The sequence below is a fragment of the Panthera pardus genome, unplaced genomic scaffold (genome assembly GCF_024362965.1).
Source record: "Panthera pardus isolate Hobbes unplaced genomic scaffold, ASM2436296v1 HiC_scaffold_27, whole genome shotgun sequence".
Lineage (NCBI taxonomy): Eukaryota > Metazoa > Chordata > Mammalia > Carnivora > Felidae > Panthera > Panthera pardus.
Window position 1 is genome coordinate 36238527 of NW_026526843.1, and position 14495 is coordinate 36253021.

Genomic DNA, 14495 nt, shown 5'->3' on the forward strand with positions numbered 1-14495 from the left:
TGAGGTCGTCAAAGCTCGTGGTCCCAACAGTAACAAATACGCACTTCATCGCGCGGGTTCCAAGGCCCGAATCGCAAGGGCCGGATGTGACGTGGCGGAGGCCACGTGGGCCTCAGCGGCTGCGCTCGGTGGGGGAGGTGGAAGTCGGCCCTGGCCGCCAGAGGGCTGTGGGAACCGGGGGTGTGGTCCGGCGGGCGGGCGGGGGTGGGGCGAAGGCTAACGAACGCCTTACGCGCCAGAAACTTAAGGTGTGTGTGAACTCACCAGGCCCTCGCGATAGGAAGGTGGGCGGTTGACAGATTTACTTTTTTTCAAAATGGTAGTTGAAATGATGAAACCTCATACCCCGGCGCTATGTTTGCGTCATTGCTTGGGTGCTACAAATCTTTTCAATAATAAAAGGAGTTTGGGACTCTTTATTTGCTACCCTGTTTTGCCAATAGACGTTTGAGCGATGGTTTATTTTATTTAAAGGCTGTTGAGAGCATGTGAAAAAAAAAAAAAGGTGCCTTTTCAAGATCACTCATCATTAGCATAGGCTCTTCAAACTGGTTCTCAGGAAGCCAGAGCCCTACAGGGTCTCTGGGAAGTGGCGAAGAAGTTGCCTTCATTAGCAAGCATTGTGTGTAAAATAGAGGCACTAGGGCCTGGAGCCTACATCTATAATTCATTGAACTCCTCCATTGAGCCCTTTAAAATGTAAAATTATGATAAATTTAAATTATGATGAAATGTAAAGTTATACAGGAGCATGAATAAATACCACAGATCTATTACACTGAAGTAGTCAAACACCCTAGAGCTGATTTCTCAAGACTCCTTACTCCTACCACCAGTATTAAAATCGTTCTCCGCTTTATTTCCTTGTAATGTTTTCTGTGTTTCCTACTCAAAATCTCACTTTAGTTCATATTTGTGTTTTCCCCTGCCTGGTCATATACAGAAGGGAAGCTGCAAAAAATTAAAGAGGAAAAGGATAAGATGTGAATTAGGCCTAGAACAAAAGCTGAAAAAAAAAAAAAAAAAGCTCTTCTGTCTGTTTCTGCCGGACCGTGTCTTTAAATCTTGTAGCTTGGGTAATTGTCATTTTGAGGAGTGATATGCTGCTACCCCTTTCTTGATAACAAATTTCACGAATTGATGATAACAGGGAAATTACACTCTCATAGTAATAATGTGGAAAGATCATGGTTAAATAGTGAAACATAAGCAATAGTCAAATTTTCTGCCCAATAAGAAGAATAAGCTATGAATATTTATTGAAATATTTAGAGAGTGTATTCCAAAGTATTCTGTAACGCAGAAAGACCTTTACCTCTTTTTGTGTCTGTGAAATCTTTCCCTGTATCTAGAGGATACTAAATTAAAGGAGCACCGTTCTGGTTAGCATACAGACAATAGCACACATATAAATTGAATATTTGTAAATTCCCAGAAAATGAGGAAATGGAATTTCTAGTATTTTAAATGTGCTGCACTTTAATAAATCATCTTCCTGTAGAAACGGATCCAAAAATGTTTTAAGAACCTGAGATTACATAATTAATGTAAGATTTGGGCAGTTAGTCTTCTCTGTTTTGTCAGTGTTAAATATTCTACAAAAATGCATTTTATTTTACTTGATTGTGTTTTTCCTAAACTCACACTTAAGCCTGGTCACAGAAGTTAACATTACCTCTAAAAATGTTTCTTTATGAAAAATGTAAATTTGTTTTCAACTAAATTCAATCAGTATTCTGACAAACTTTATTTCAGCTGCAACTATGCTTTGTAGTATGCCAACTTGAAGATAATTTCTAAGGTCTTTAAACAACTGAAGATCGTGGACTGACATTAAATTGAGTTAATGAATAGATAATCATTGCATCGCTAGGTGCTTTCTAAGTAAAATAGAATATTGAGACATTGGTTTAAACTAAGCATAATTCTAAGTTTATATAACTTGGCTTCTTATTTTGAAATGCTATAGGGAAGCCATATCTTGGAGTTGTATAATGAATGTGTTCATTTTTTTTTTTTTTTTGCCACTTTAAGAAGTTATAAAAAGGATTTGTGTGGCTGCGGAGAGTGTCGTCATGTGTATTCTTAAGCTCTGCTAGTCTTTAAAAATGTTTGTATATGCCAGATAATTCTGTTTCCCACCCTTCACTTTTCTCTTTACAATAGAAGTTAGCCACTTTGGTCCAAAGTTATAATTAATATGATAGTTGAAGCTCTTCAAAGACTTAACAGTGACAAAGAATTACAAGACAATCTGTGCTTTTTTTTTTTTTCAAGGAAAAAGAATAGTTTTGCCTAACGCAGCTTTTTAGTTTTCAGACCCTTTTATACTATCAAAAATTACCAAGAACCTTGAAGAGCTTTTTTTTATGTGGATTATACTGTGCATTAAACTATTATTATATTAGAGATAAAAATTAGAAACTTTAAAAATATTTTTTCACTGGAAAGTAGCAATGATGAGCACATTGCATGTTAACATAAATGACCTATTTTTTATGAAAAATAGCTTTTTTCAGAACAAAAATTTTCATGGAAAGAATAGCATCATTTCACATTTTTGCAAATCTCTTTTACAATCTGGGCTAACAAAAGAAAGCTGGATCTTGGTATCTGCTTCTGCATTTCACATATTGCATAGCCTCTGGAAAACTCCACTGTGTGCTCAAGAGAGGATGAGAGTCAAAAAGACAGATAACATCTTAGTATTACTATGAAAATCATTTTGACCTCACAGATCCTCCAAAAGAACATGAGAGAGTATAAAAAAAAAGACAGAACTTGGAAAGTGAATTTTATTTGCTTTGGTTTATAATACCCGAATCTGAAATGAAGCTGTGAAATATATTCAGATGTTTACAGTACCCTCTCAGTTTAGATGGTCTCACTTTCTTTATTTAGTAGCTAATTCTACCTACAATACAAAAGGTTATTCTTTACATGAGGTGTGCCTGGATAGCAGAGATTCTGTGTCTAACAAAAATAATTTTCTGTGATTTAAGTTGCCTGTATTACATACTTGATAATTTAAGGGGGAAAAACCCATAGAACATATGCTTTTCACTTGCAGTAGTGTTACCTTCTGTGTTTCTTTTAAAATGCTTTATTTTGCATAAGAGCACCCCCCCCCATTATTCGCTGTTTCGCTTTCTGCGATTTCAGTTACTGCTAGGCAATCTGCAGTCCTGAAACAGATGACCCTCCTTCTGATTTCTGACTTATCATCAGGAAGTCAATAGTAGGGGCACCTTGGTGGCTCAGTCGGTTAAGTGTCCAACTTCAGGTCAGGTCATGATCTTACAGCTTGTGGGTTCTAGCCAATGTCGGGCTCTGCCCTGATAGCTCGGAGCCTGGAGCCTGCTTCAGATTCTGTGTCTCCCTCTCTCTCTGCCCCTCCCCCACTCATGCTCTGTCTCTCTCGGTCTCAGAAATGGATAAACATTAAAAAAAATTTTTAAAAAACAAGCTCAATAGTAAACCTAACACAATGCCTACATCAGTCACCTCACTTCATCTTGTCACGTAGGTATTTTATCTTCTCAAGTCATCACAAGTGTGGGTAGAGTATAATAAGATATTTTGAAAGAGAGAGAGAAAGAGAGACCACATTCATATAACTTTTATTATAGTAAATTGTTATAATTGTTGTATTTTATTATTAGTTGTGATTATTAATCTCTTGCTGTGCCTAATTTATAAATTAAACTTTATCATAGGTAAGTGTGTATAGGTAGGAGAAAAGATACATATATATACACACATATATGCAAGTTTGGTACTATGCAGTTTCAGGCATCCACTTGGGAGTCTTGGAATGTATTCCCTGGATAAGGGGGGACTACTATACTTTGATTAAATAGGTAAATAAGTATTGTTTCTTAGTCACTCATGACCCTATCTAGTCAAGTGAACAGATGTCCTCTGACAAGTCTTAATTTTGCCTTCCCAAAATCAGTTCCTGAATTTTGAACAAATAAAATTTTCAGGATATTTTGTACCTGAAACTAAAACTTCTGTGTGTAAAACCAGTGAGATTTATCGGAGGGCCTTTGGAATCACAAAGATTTGCTCTGTTGCCTTATAAAGAAAGATGCTGGAAATAATTAGGTTTGTTTAATGTGTTACGACTGTAAAATTCCATGGGAAGAGTTGTTAGGTCAGAAGGGATACAGCTGCCCCTAAATTAAGATTTTTTGGTAAAATATTATCAATATAAACATTTTAGAAATCATACGCATTATGGGACGTCCTGGGTGATTTGTCAGTGCCCTTTCTGTCTATAATACTGTTTTACCTTCAGGAGTAACCCTTATTAAAACTCTTACGAAATAATTATATACTGCACTCCAGTATAGAGTTTTGTTCCTCTCTATTAAGGATTGGCAATATGTAGAATTGGCAATAGTAATAAATTAACCACATCTATTAAATCTCCTAACGTTCTCTTTTACTCTAAAGCTTACCTAAAGGTTCTACTGTAAAATACAGGCGAGAATTTGCATCTTCAAGAAAAAACAATCTCAGAGCCTCATGGAAAGAGACCATACCAGGTCCTCAGATGATTGCCACTCCAAAGACTAGATTTTGGGGTTCAGGCTTCTGAGCTGACATCACTTAAATAACTTTCAGACCATACCGGTGGACTGCGGCCAGATTTCTAGGGCTCATTTTAATCCAATGGAAGGCACTGAGAGTATAGCATCAGATGAAAGGGATGGATGTGCTAGACAATTGCTAGCCTTCCATTAGATACCTAGTAATCCTTTTTTCTTTTTTTTTTCTCTTTCAAAATCTTTCAGAATTTTTCACAACATGAAACCCAGGTATCTTGACGTGCATTTTAGAAAAAAAAAATCATACATCCTTTCCCAGATAAAACATGAAGCTACTGCTGAGACTCTAAAAGGAAATATTGAAAGTAAAGTGGCATTATGCCTACAATAAGTGTGGTTTCCTAATTACCTTAAATAACCAAGGATCTATTTGATGTTTTAAACAATTCAGAAAGAAATTGTAATGAATGCATGCCACATTAATTTCTTCAAATTCTTTTTATAAGTTTTGTTTGTGCACTTACTATTTTCTCTGCCTCTCCATCATTATGGATAACTCATCTGTCAAGATTGAGCAGAGGTACGATTTTCCCCAAGAAGCCTTTCTCTGACCCTTGTAAGGGATGTCCATTATGTAAAATACTACTCTTTGCCGGTCTCGGTCATACTTCTTTTTTTTTTTTTAAGATTTTTTTAAGTTTGCTTATTTTCGAGAGAGAGAGAGAGAGAGAGAGAGCTAGAGAGAGCGAGCTAGAGAGAGCGAGCTAGAGAGAGCGAAAGCGAGCAAGCCGGGGAGGGGCAGAGAAAGAGAGGAAGACAGAGAATCTGAAGCAGGTTTCAGGCTCTGAGCTGTCAGCACAGAGCCCAATGAGGGGCTCAAACTCACTAACCATGACATCATGACCTGAGCCTGAGCCGAAGTTGGAAGTTTAACCAACTGAGCCACCCAGGCACCCCTCAGTCATACTTGTTGATGTTTAAATTACTGTCCTTTTTTCTTCCTCTGGACTGTAAAATCCTAAAAGGTAGAGACCATGTCTACCTCATCACTGAATTCCCAGGATTTAGTGCTATCCTTGGAACCTAGATGATAATAAATGTTTATTGAACTAAAAAGAGTTAAATTATTAGGTACTATGGTAGGCCCTGTGGGAAATAGAGATGATTAAAACATAGTTCCTTTTCTGTTCCAGTAATAGAGTATTTGTTTTGTTCCTTGGCTGATCACTGGATCTTGGAGTTTAAGAATTAAGAAATCTTGGTATCCATTCTTTTTATTTTATGGACAAGAAACAGAGGTTCACATAGATTGTAATTTTTCCCAATGTTGTAATAGCAGAGCTAAGGGCTAAACCCAACCTTCCAAATGCCTGGTGAGTGCTCTCCTATACTATGCCAAGTTATCCTTTAATTATGAGCAGACAGCAATAACTTCTGCATTATAATATAAAGCAATAATAGCAATATAACTTTTAAAGGAAGATAAATCAGAAATTTTTCTTCTTAATCTTTTCAAACACAGCACATCATAGAATCCACAAGCCCCCTCACTTGTGTTTAGATCTCTTTAATTTTTCATCATTCACGAATGCTTTGTGTATATCTTTTATTATGGTTATAGTAAATGTCTTATCAAAGCCAAGAAGTCATGTGTTATAAAACATTTGTTTTTAATCTCTGCTTTGTGGATCCATTGTATTCTTGAAAAGTTGCCAACACTTGACTCTCCATTTCTTCTCCCCCCTCCAAAATGTTATTGATGGCAGTTGTCTTACTTTTAGGGATACCGAAATGACTGTTTCTTGGCCTACACTGGTCAAATCTTGGATTAAAATAATACTATAATAGAGTCCATTTTTAGAGAACCGTAAGGAAAATGGTTTAATTTTAAAGGGTAGCAGAATATGCCACCTCAAGAAATGCACTTCGACATGAGGATTATTTCAAGTTGAAGGCAGTTGAGATGACGGTGACAACAGAGAGAATGATATGGAATAACCACTGTTAAAAGAGTTCTTTAAAATGGAGCTGGGAGGACACTGAGATGGAGCTTATGCACATCTTCTGTCTCAAATTCTTGGAATTTTTGCTGAATTCATCTAAAGCCAAGGCATCTGCTATATGTTAAAATGGACATAATAGGACTTTCTGCCTAACACTAGCCTTAGCAACCAATCACACACAGATTAGTGTAATTGTAGAGATACCAGCACCAATCACCTTTTCTTCAAAACAACTTATGTAAATCCCCCGTTTCCTCTTTAAAAACTCTAACCTCCTTTGTCTCTCTAGAGCATGCTTTCAATTTTAGGAGAATCTGTCTCCCGGATTGCAATGCCTAAACCCCCAAATGAACACACATATTTTATTTTGCAGTTTGCAGTGTTGTCTTTTGTTGATTGACAAAGCAGATACAAGAAAAACTCTCTGCCTTCCCCTTATTTGCTTAAAAGTAGTTATAAAGGTGTCCCTCTCCCCTCTGTACCAGGAAGGACAGAAATTAACCACCAGGGACAATTCTACACCCTTATAAGCCTGGAGTCTGCATTAGAGGAATCTACATAACAAACTACTAACTAGCCCTTAGGGTCCTTTAGTTCCCCCATATCTTCACCTTCCCACAATTTGCCACCCAGAAAACTCAAGTCCTTTTCCTTTGTCTTGTTTCGTCTATAAAACTTGTTCTTTTGTTAAGATGCTATATAAACTCAAGTTCTAACCACCCCTTTCAGTTACTCATCATTGAGTACTCCCATGTGCTGTGCATGGTGCACCTATTAATAAACTTCTGTTACTTTCTCTCTCGTTAATCTGGTTTCTTTGCCAGTCTAATTCATGAGGCCCTAGGTAGAGAATCCAGAAGGGCAGGAGGACAAAACAGATTTTTTACCTCCTCTATGGTTTATTAACCGATATTTTTATTTTAACGATGTTTAAAACATTCAGACTAGGTTGCCTAGTTTCTTCAAGATCCTAGTGAGTAAAAAAGATCCTAGTGAGTAAAAGAAATATCCAAGTGAGTAAAAGAAAGGACTTCATTTACCCAAGGGTGTGCAGGACAGCTGATAAAATCAAGATTCAGTAAAATAAGAAAGAGGTGCCTGGATGGTTCAGTCGGTTAAGCATCCAACTTCGGCTCAGGTCGTGATCTCTCAGTTTGTGAATTCAGCCCCGTGTCGGTCTCTGTGCTGATGGCTCAGAGCCTGGAGCCTGCTTTGGATTCTGTATCTCCCTCTTTCTCTGCCCCTCCCCCACTCACGGTCTGTGTCTCTCTCTCTCTCTCTCTCTCTCTCTCTTTCTCTCTCTCTCTGTCTCTTTCTCTCTCTCTGAAAAACAAGTAAACATTTAAAAAAATTTGTTTTAAAGTTTGAAAAAGATAAGAAAGAAAATAAGCAGAAGCAACGAGTTCAAATAAATCAGATCAAAGTCTTAGACTTAGGTTTAAAAAAATCACTATGCAAGTACAAAATTGGGGCTTTAATGTACCATAATGAATGAGAGTTGGCTGCATCGCTACTTGAATTATCAGAGTCAGGAGGAAAAAACCTAATTTTTATTGAACATTCCTAATGTGCCAAGCACTGTGGTAGACATATTATATGTCTGATCTCTTTTCATTAGGCTTAAATTGTAAGATTTTTACAAATCTTATCTCTACATGAAATTACTACTTATAAAAATTACACTAGAAATCATATTAAAGCTACAATATTACTGGAATAATTCAAATGAACCTTTGTGATTTTCACTTCACATTCCTTCCCAGGCTACATAGACAAAGATCAAAACCCATGAAATGTTCACTTTAAGTAAAATCCAATTGATTCTGAAACAAGTCACCTAAATGAAGCATTTAATTCTATTATTGTGACTACAAGACTAAGTTACACATCTCATTACTGTGTATTTTTAGAAGAAGGAAAAGACATTTATATGATCCTGATTATATGGGTATATGCCTCCTGTGTGGATCAGTGATGTTAATTAACCCCTTGTTGTATAAAATTTTCATAATGAGCTTAACTACAAATGATAAAATGTTTGATTAAAGGAGGCTGTACTGAGTGTAATTCCAGACATTGCTTAGAATCCATTGTGTAACAGAAGCTAGCGTTTAGATGAGCCAATGGCATTAAGACTCAAATGTTGTTCACAATTCAAGTTTTCAAAAGGTCTGAGTTGTATAATTTTGTTGTTTTTGTTAGTTTTAACGTTTATTTATTTTTGAGAGAGAGAGAAACAGAGTGTGAGCAGGGGAGGGGCAGAGAGAGGGAGACACAGAATCCAAAGCAGGCTCCAGGCTCTACACTGTCAGCACGTTGCCCGAGGAGGGGCTCAAACTCATGAATTGTGAGATCTTGAGCTGAACTGAAGTTGGATGCTTAACCAACTGAGCCACCCAGGCGCCCCTATAATTTTCTTTTTATTTAATTCTCTTTATCTGGTTATTGCTAACATATAGCAAACTATAGACTATAACATGCTATTGTTTATAAATGTCAGAGGCATGGATATATCACTTAATAAAAAAATTCATTAAAAATATTCATTGAGCACTTAACTATGTGCAAGTCCCTCTGCTACTCATAGATGCACTAGGCAGGTTAGGGTTTAGTGAAAACGCACAAACATGTATACAAATATATTTTTTTAATGTTTTATTTATTTTTGAGAGAGAGGGAGACAGAGCGTGAGCGGGGGAGGGGCAGAGAGCGAGGGAGACACAGAATCCGAAGCAGGTTCCAGGCTCTGAGCTGTCAGCACAGAGCCCGACACGGGGCTCGAACCCACGAACCGTGAGATCATGACCTGAGCCGAAGTCGGACACTTAATGGACTGAGCCACCCAGGCTCCCCTATATAAATGTTTTTACAAATTGTGGTACAGTGCAATAAAAAACAGAGCAATGTAAGAGAAAATGACAGGAATGGGGGGAGGCGTGGAGACACAGTGGTCAAGAGAAATTCAGTGGTCAAGAGAAAGCTTCTCTGCAGATATGACATTTAAGCTGAGGCTTGAAAGATAAGGAGGCAACCAGGAGATGATTGAGGGAATAACCTTCCAAGCAAAATGAATTGATTGTGGGCAGGTCATGAGGAAAGGTGTTTTGCTTGTTTGAACAGAGAAATGAAAAAGGACAGTGTATGTGGAGCATAATAAGCAAAGGAAATGGTGGCATGCAATGAGATCAGAGTTCCACAAGCCCTGCAGGTCACGCATGGCAAGGATTTTTGTGTCCCTCAAGAATTGAGTAAGTGGCAAATGTGCTGCTGTACCTAAGAGCATTTTTCCCTGTCTTAAAAATTGTGATTTTTAGATTAGAACATGTACATAATGCATCTCAGAAGAATTACGCTAAGCACAGAAATGCATTGTTCATAAGAAGAACTCATCTTTAAACTAAAATTGTAATTTTACTGAATTAATTCCTTGTACATAGAATTTTTTTAAAACAGTACAGTAAAAAGACAAAGGTCCCCTATACTATCCCTCTCCATTCCTGATTCTTACTCTTGAAGGGCAATAACGTTAAACAATTTTAGCTGTTCCCTATGGTATTTACTACCATGCTTTTATGTAACATATGCCTATATGGCTATTTCTTGACTCTTCAGCTTTTTAGATAATATGTATGAACTCTCTTATGAAAGGTGGCAGTTTGACTCTTATGCACCCATAAATACACATTTCCCTTCCAAAATTTTTGGTGGAATCAATATTCAGTGATTATGTTACTTATGTGACTTTGTAAACATTATTAAAAGTTTAACCAAATATGGAGTATGTTAATACATTTTCTTCCCTATAAAAATTTGGTTTTGACAAATGTATTTAATTTTTATTCACTTAGGATTTTTTTATGTATCTATCACTTACTCATCCCCAAATAGGTTTTTCCAAGAAATCTCCACATCTCTTTTCTGTGTATTCAAATACATCAGGTTATCTGTAAGTTTCATTTTTTTTTTAAATTAAAGATGTCTGTGATGGGGATTTCTGTCCTTCTGTTCCAATCTGAGCAGGTTTAGTCTTTCTGAATGGCTGTCTTCCTGGGTTATCCCTACACCCTCATCCTAAAAATTGCTTTTTCCTTTCTCTTGTGTCGGATCCCCTTTTATGGATGTTATGTTCCCCTCACTTTTGCTTTAACTCCCTCATTTTGGTAGACAAATGCCCTCTAGTAATTTCTTGAGAAAGATGGTCCACCTTTTGAGATCTTGAATGCCTGAAAACACCTTGTTCTAATCTCTCATCTGATTGTGCATTCAACTGATACAGAGTTCTAGGTTGGTGTATTCGTGTCCTATCGCTGCTGTAGCAAATTATCCCAAACTCAGTGGCTCAAAACAACACAAATTTATTCTCTTTGGATCAGAAATTTGAATTTGGTTTCAATGGGCTAAAGTCAAGGTGTCGGCAAGGCTGGTTCCTCCTAGAGGCTGTAGAGGAGAATCTTTTTCTTTGCCTCTTCCAGTTTCTACAGGCCACCTGCTTTGCTTGGCTCATAGCTCCTTCCTGTATCTTCAAAGCATTATCACTCCAACCTCTGCTTCAGTTTTCACATCTCTTTTTTTCTTACTTTGATTTTCCTGCCCCCTTATTATAAGCACCCTTTTGATTATATTGGGCCCACCCAGAATCCAGGAGAATCACCCCATCTCAAGATCCTTAACTTAATCACATGTGCAGAATTCCTTTTACCATATGAGGTAACTATTCACAGGTCCAAGGATTGGGATGACATCTTTGTGGGGAGTAATATTTACGATACCACATTTGCAAATTATTTTCTCTAAAAACTTATCTTCAGGATTCTAGGGATACAGATTAGAATTTTGTTCCTAATATTGTGACCCTCTGTATATGACCTGTTTTTTCCCCCTCTGGAAACTTAAAATCTTCTCTTTATTCCATCTTCTGAAATTTCAGTGTAATGTCCATTACTGAGAATCATTTTCTCATTCACAGTTCTGGATACTTGGTAGACCATCTGGATACTAATATCTTGCGGTGCTAGGAATTTTTCTTATATTATTCCTTTAGTGATTTCCTCCCTTTTACTTTTTATGTCCTGTCTTTCTGGAACTTCTGTCTAATTTGACCCTCCTTTACTGAATCCTTGAATTGTGTCATCTTTTCTCTCTTTTCTACTTCTTTTTCTTTCTGTTCTACTGTCTAGGAGAACTCCTGAATTCTCAATTTTTATTCTTCTATTAAGATTTTTACTGTAACATTTTAATTTCTGAAAGTTCTTTCTCATTCATTGCAAGTTCCATTTTACAGCCTACTATTCTTATGTCTCCAATGTAGTATCTTCTCATATTTCTGAAGACATTATAGTTTTTTGCTTCTTTTTACTTTGACTTTTGTTACTTTTGTAGTTGTCATTTCTGTGTTTCATTTTAGAAACTTCCCTCAAATATCTAGAAATTTGACTAGCCATAAATATTTAAGAGCGAGGCACAAAAAAGAAGTTCTGTCTCCATTGTTGGGACTTTTGGCTTGTTTAGCTTCCCTGGGGAGTAAGTGAGCAGGTTTTTCAATGGGAGAACCCCAAATACCAGTGTCTATAGGTCTTTATTCTAGCGCTAGTCAGCTTCTCCAGAATTATCCAATCTCCTGCTCAGCTGACAGTATCTTAGAAACCAAGCAGCAGAAAGGTGACAAGGTCAGGAGGTGTTACTATTTAGTATATAGAGACTTAATCCTCATTTTCATTAAAGTTCACACCCCAGCCCTCAGCTATGCCTATTGTTTCCATGACTAGATCTTTTGTTTTTTTCCTAGAAAGAGGTCTCAATTACTCCAGAAAATAAAACTTGAATCATTCATTTGTTGGAATGGGTAAGTGGCTTTGGAGACCTAATTTTTCCCTAATATATACATTCTATCAATCCTCACCTTTTTTTTAAGGCTTATTTACTTATTTATTTATTTTGAGAGAGAGAGAGAGAGCACAGTGTGAGAGGAGCAGAGAGAGAGAGAGAGAGAGAGAGAATCCCAAGCGGGGTCCATGCCATCAGTTCAGAGCCCAACACTGGGCTCGAACTCATGAACTGTGAGATCATGACTGAGCCGAGATCAGGAATCGGATGCTTAACTGACAGCCTCCTAGTCGCCCCAAATCCTCGTCTTTTTAAGCCCTTCCTTCATCCTGTACCTCAGAGATACCAGTAACTTTAAGAACTGAACCCATCACCACCAGCCTTAGGTTTCAGCTTTCTCTAGTTACTTAAATCTCAACTGTCGCTCTCCAACTTCTCCAATTTTGTTGACTTCATCTGTCTGCTGGCCTCTCCTCTCCTGTTCTCTTTGTCCTTCTCCATTTATACTTTTAAAAAATTTCTTTACTGTCATTTTAGTGGAGCTTTATCATGCCACAGAAATAAATGCATGTTTAGCTGGAAGTCTTTTTTAAAAAATATTTTATTTTTAAGTAATCTCTATACCCACCATGGGGCTCCAATTTCTAATCCAGAGATCAAGAGTCATGCTGCACCGACAGAGCCACCCAGGTGCCCCTAACTAGAAGTCTTTTAGCATACTCTATATTGACAAATAATGCATTCCAGAGATAATAACACTAAGGGTGCAAGAGTAAGAGGAGAGGCCCACTATGCAACAAAAAAGTAAATATCTGTTCCAGAGAAACATGAAATAAACAATTGTATGATATGTAAGCCATATATAGGACTATTCACCACACTGTGAAAAAGTAAAAGGTCTGTTGCTATGGAAAACTGAATTGTATTAACTTTCAAATACTTAAAATTATACGTAATTTAAGATGCTGTGTAAACATAAGATATATGGGATTGTCTAGTGTTTTTTGGATTCAGAATGCATTTTTATAAAAAATTGCCTTTAGGGGCACCTGGGTGGCTCAGTCGGTTGTGTCCAACTTTGGCTCAGGTCATGATCTCGCGGTTCATTTGAGTTCGAGCCCCACATCAGGATCTGTGCTGACAGCCCAGAGCCTGGAGCCTGCTTTAGATTCTGTGTCTCCCTCTGTCTCTGCTCCTCTCCCACTCATGCTCTGTCTCTCTCTCTTTCTCTCTCCCTCTGTCTCTCAAAAATAAACATTAAACATTTTTTTTTCAATATATGAAATTTATTGTCAAATTGGTTTCCATACAACACCCAGTGCTCATCCCAAAAGGTGCCCTCCTCAATACCCATCACCCACCCTCCCCTCCCTCCCACCCCCCATCAACCCTCAGTTTGTTCTCAGTTTTTAAGAGTCTCTTATGCTGTGGCTCTCTCCCACTCTGACCTCTTTTTTTTTTTTTCCTTCCCCTCCTCCATGGGTTTCTGTTAAGTTTCTCAGGATCCACATATGAGTGAAAACATATGGTAACTGTTTTCTCTGCCTGACTTATTTCACTTAGCATAACACTCTCCAGTTCCATCCACGTTGCTACAAAAGGCCATATTTCGTTCTTTCTCATTGCCACGTAGTACTCCATTGTGTATATAAACCACGATTTCTTTATCCATTCATCAGTTGATGGACATTTAGGCTCTTTCCACAATTTGGCTATTGTTGAGAGTGCTGCTATAAACATTGGGGTACAAGTGCCCCTATGCATCAGTACTCCTGTATCCCTTGGGTAAATTCCTAGCAGTGCTATTGCTGGGTCATAGGGTAGGTCTATTTTTAACATTAAAATTTTTTTTAAGATTTTATTTAAAAATTTTTTATTTTTAAGTAATCTCTACAACCAATGTGGGGCTCAAACCTATAACCCCGAAATCAAGAGACACATGCTCTACCAACTGCACCAAACAGGCACCCCATTGCTCCTATCTTTATAACAATGCTAATACCATACCCACAGTGTCCTTTCCTCCACTTCTTTTTCTTACACCTGTGGAATGAGTCTCAGAAAACTAATTTATGAAGGAGAAGCAATGATAGGATTTTAATCCAGATCCAGTGCT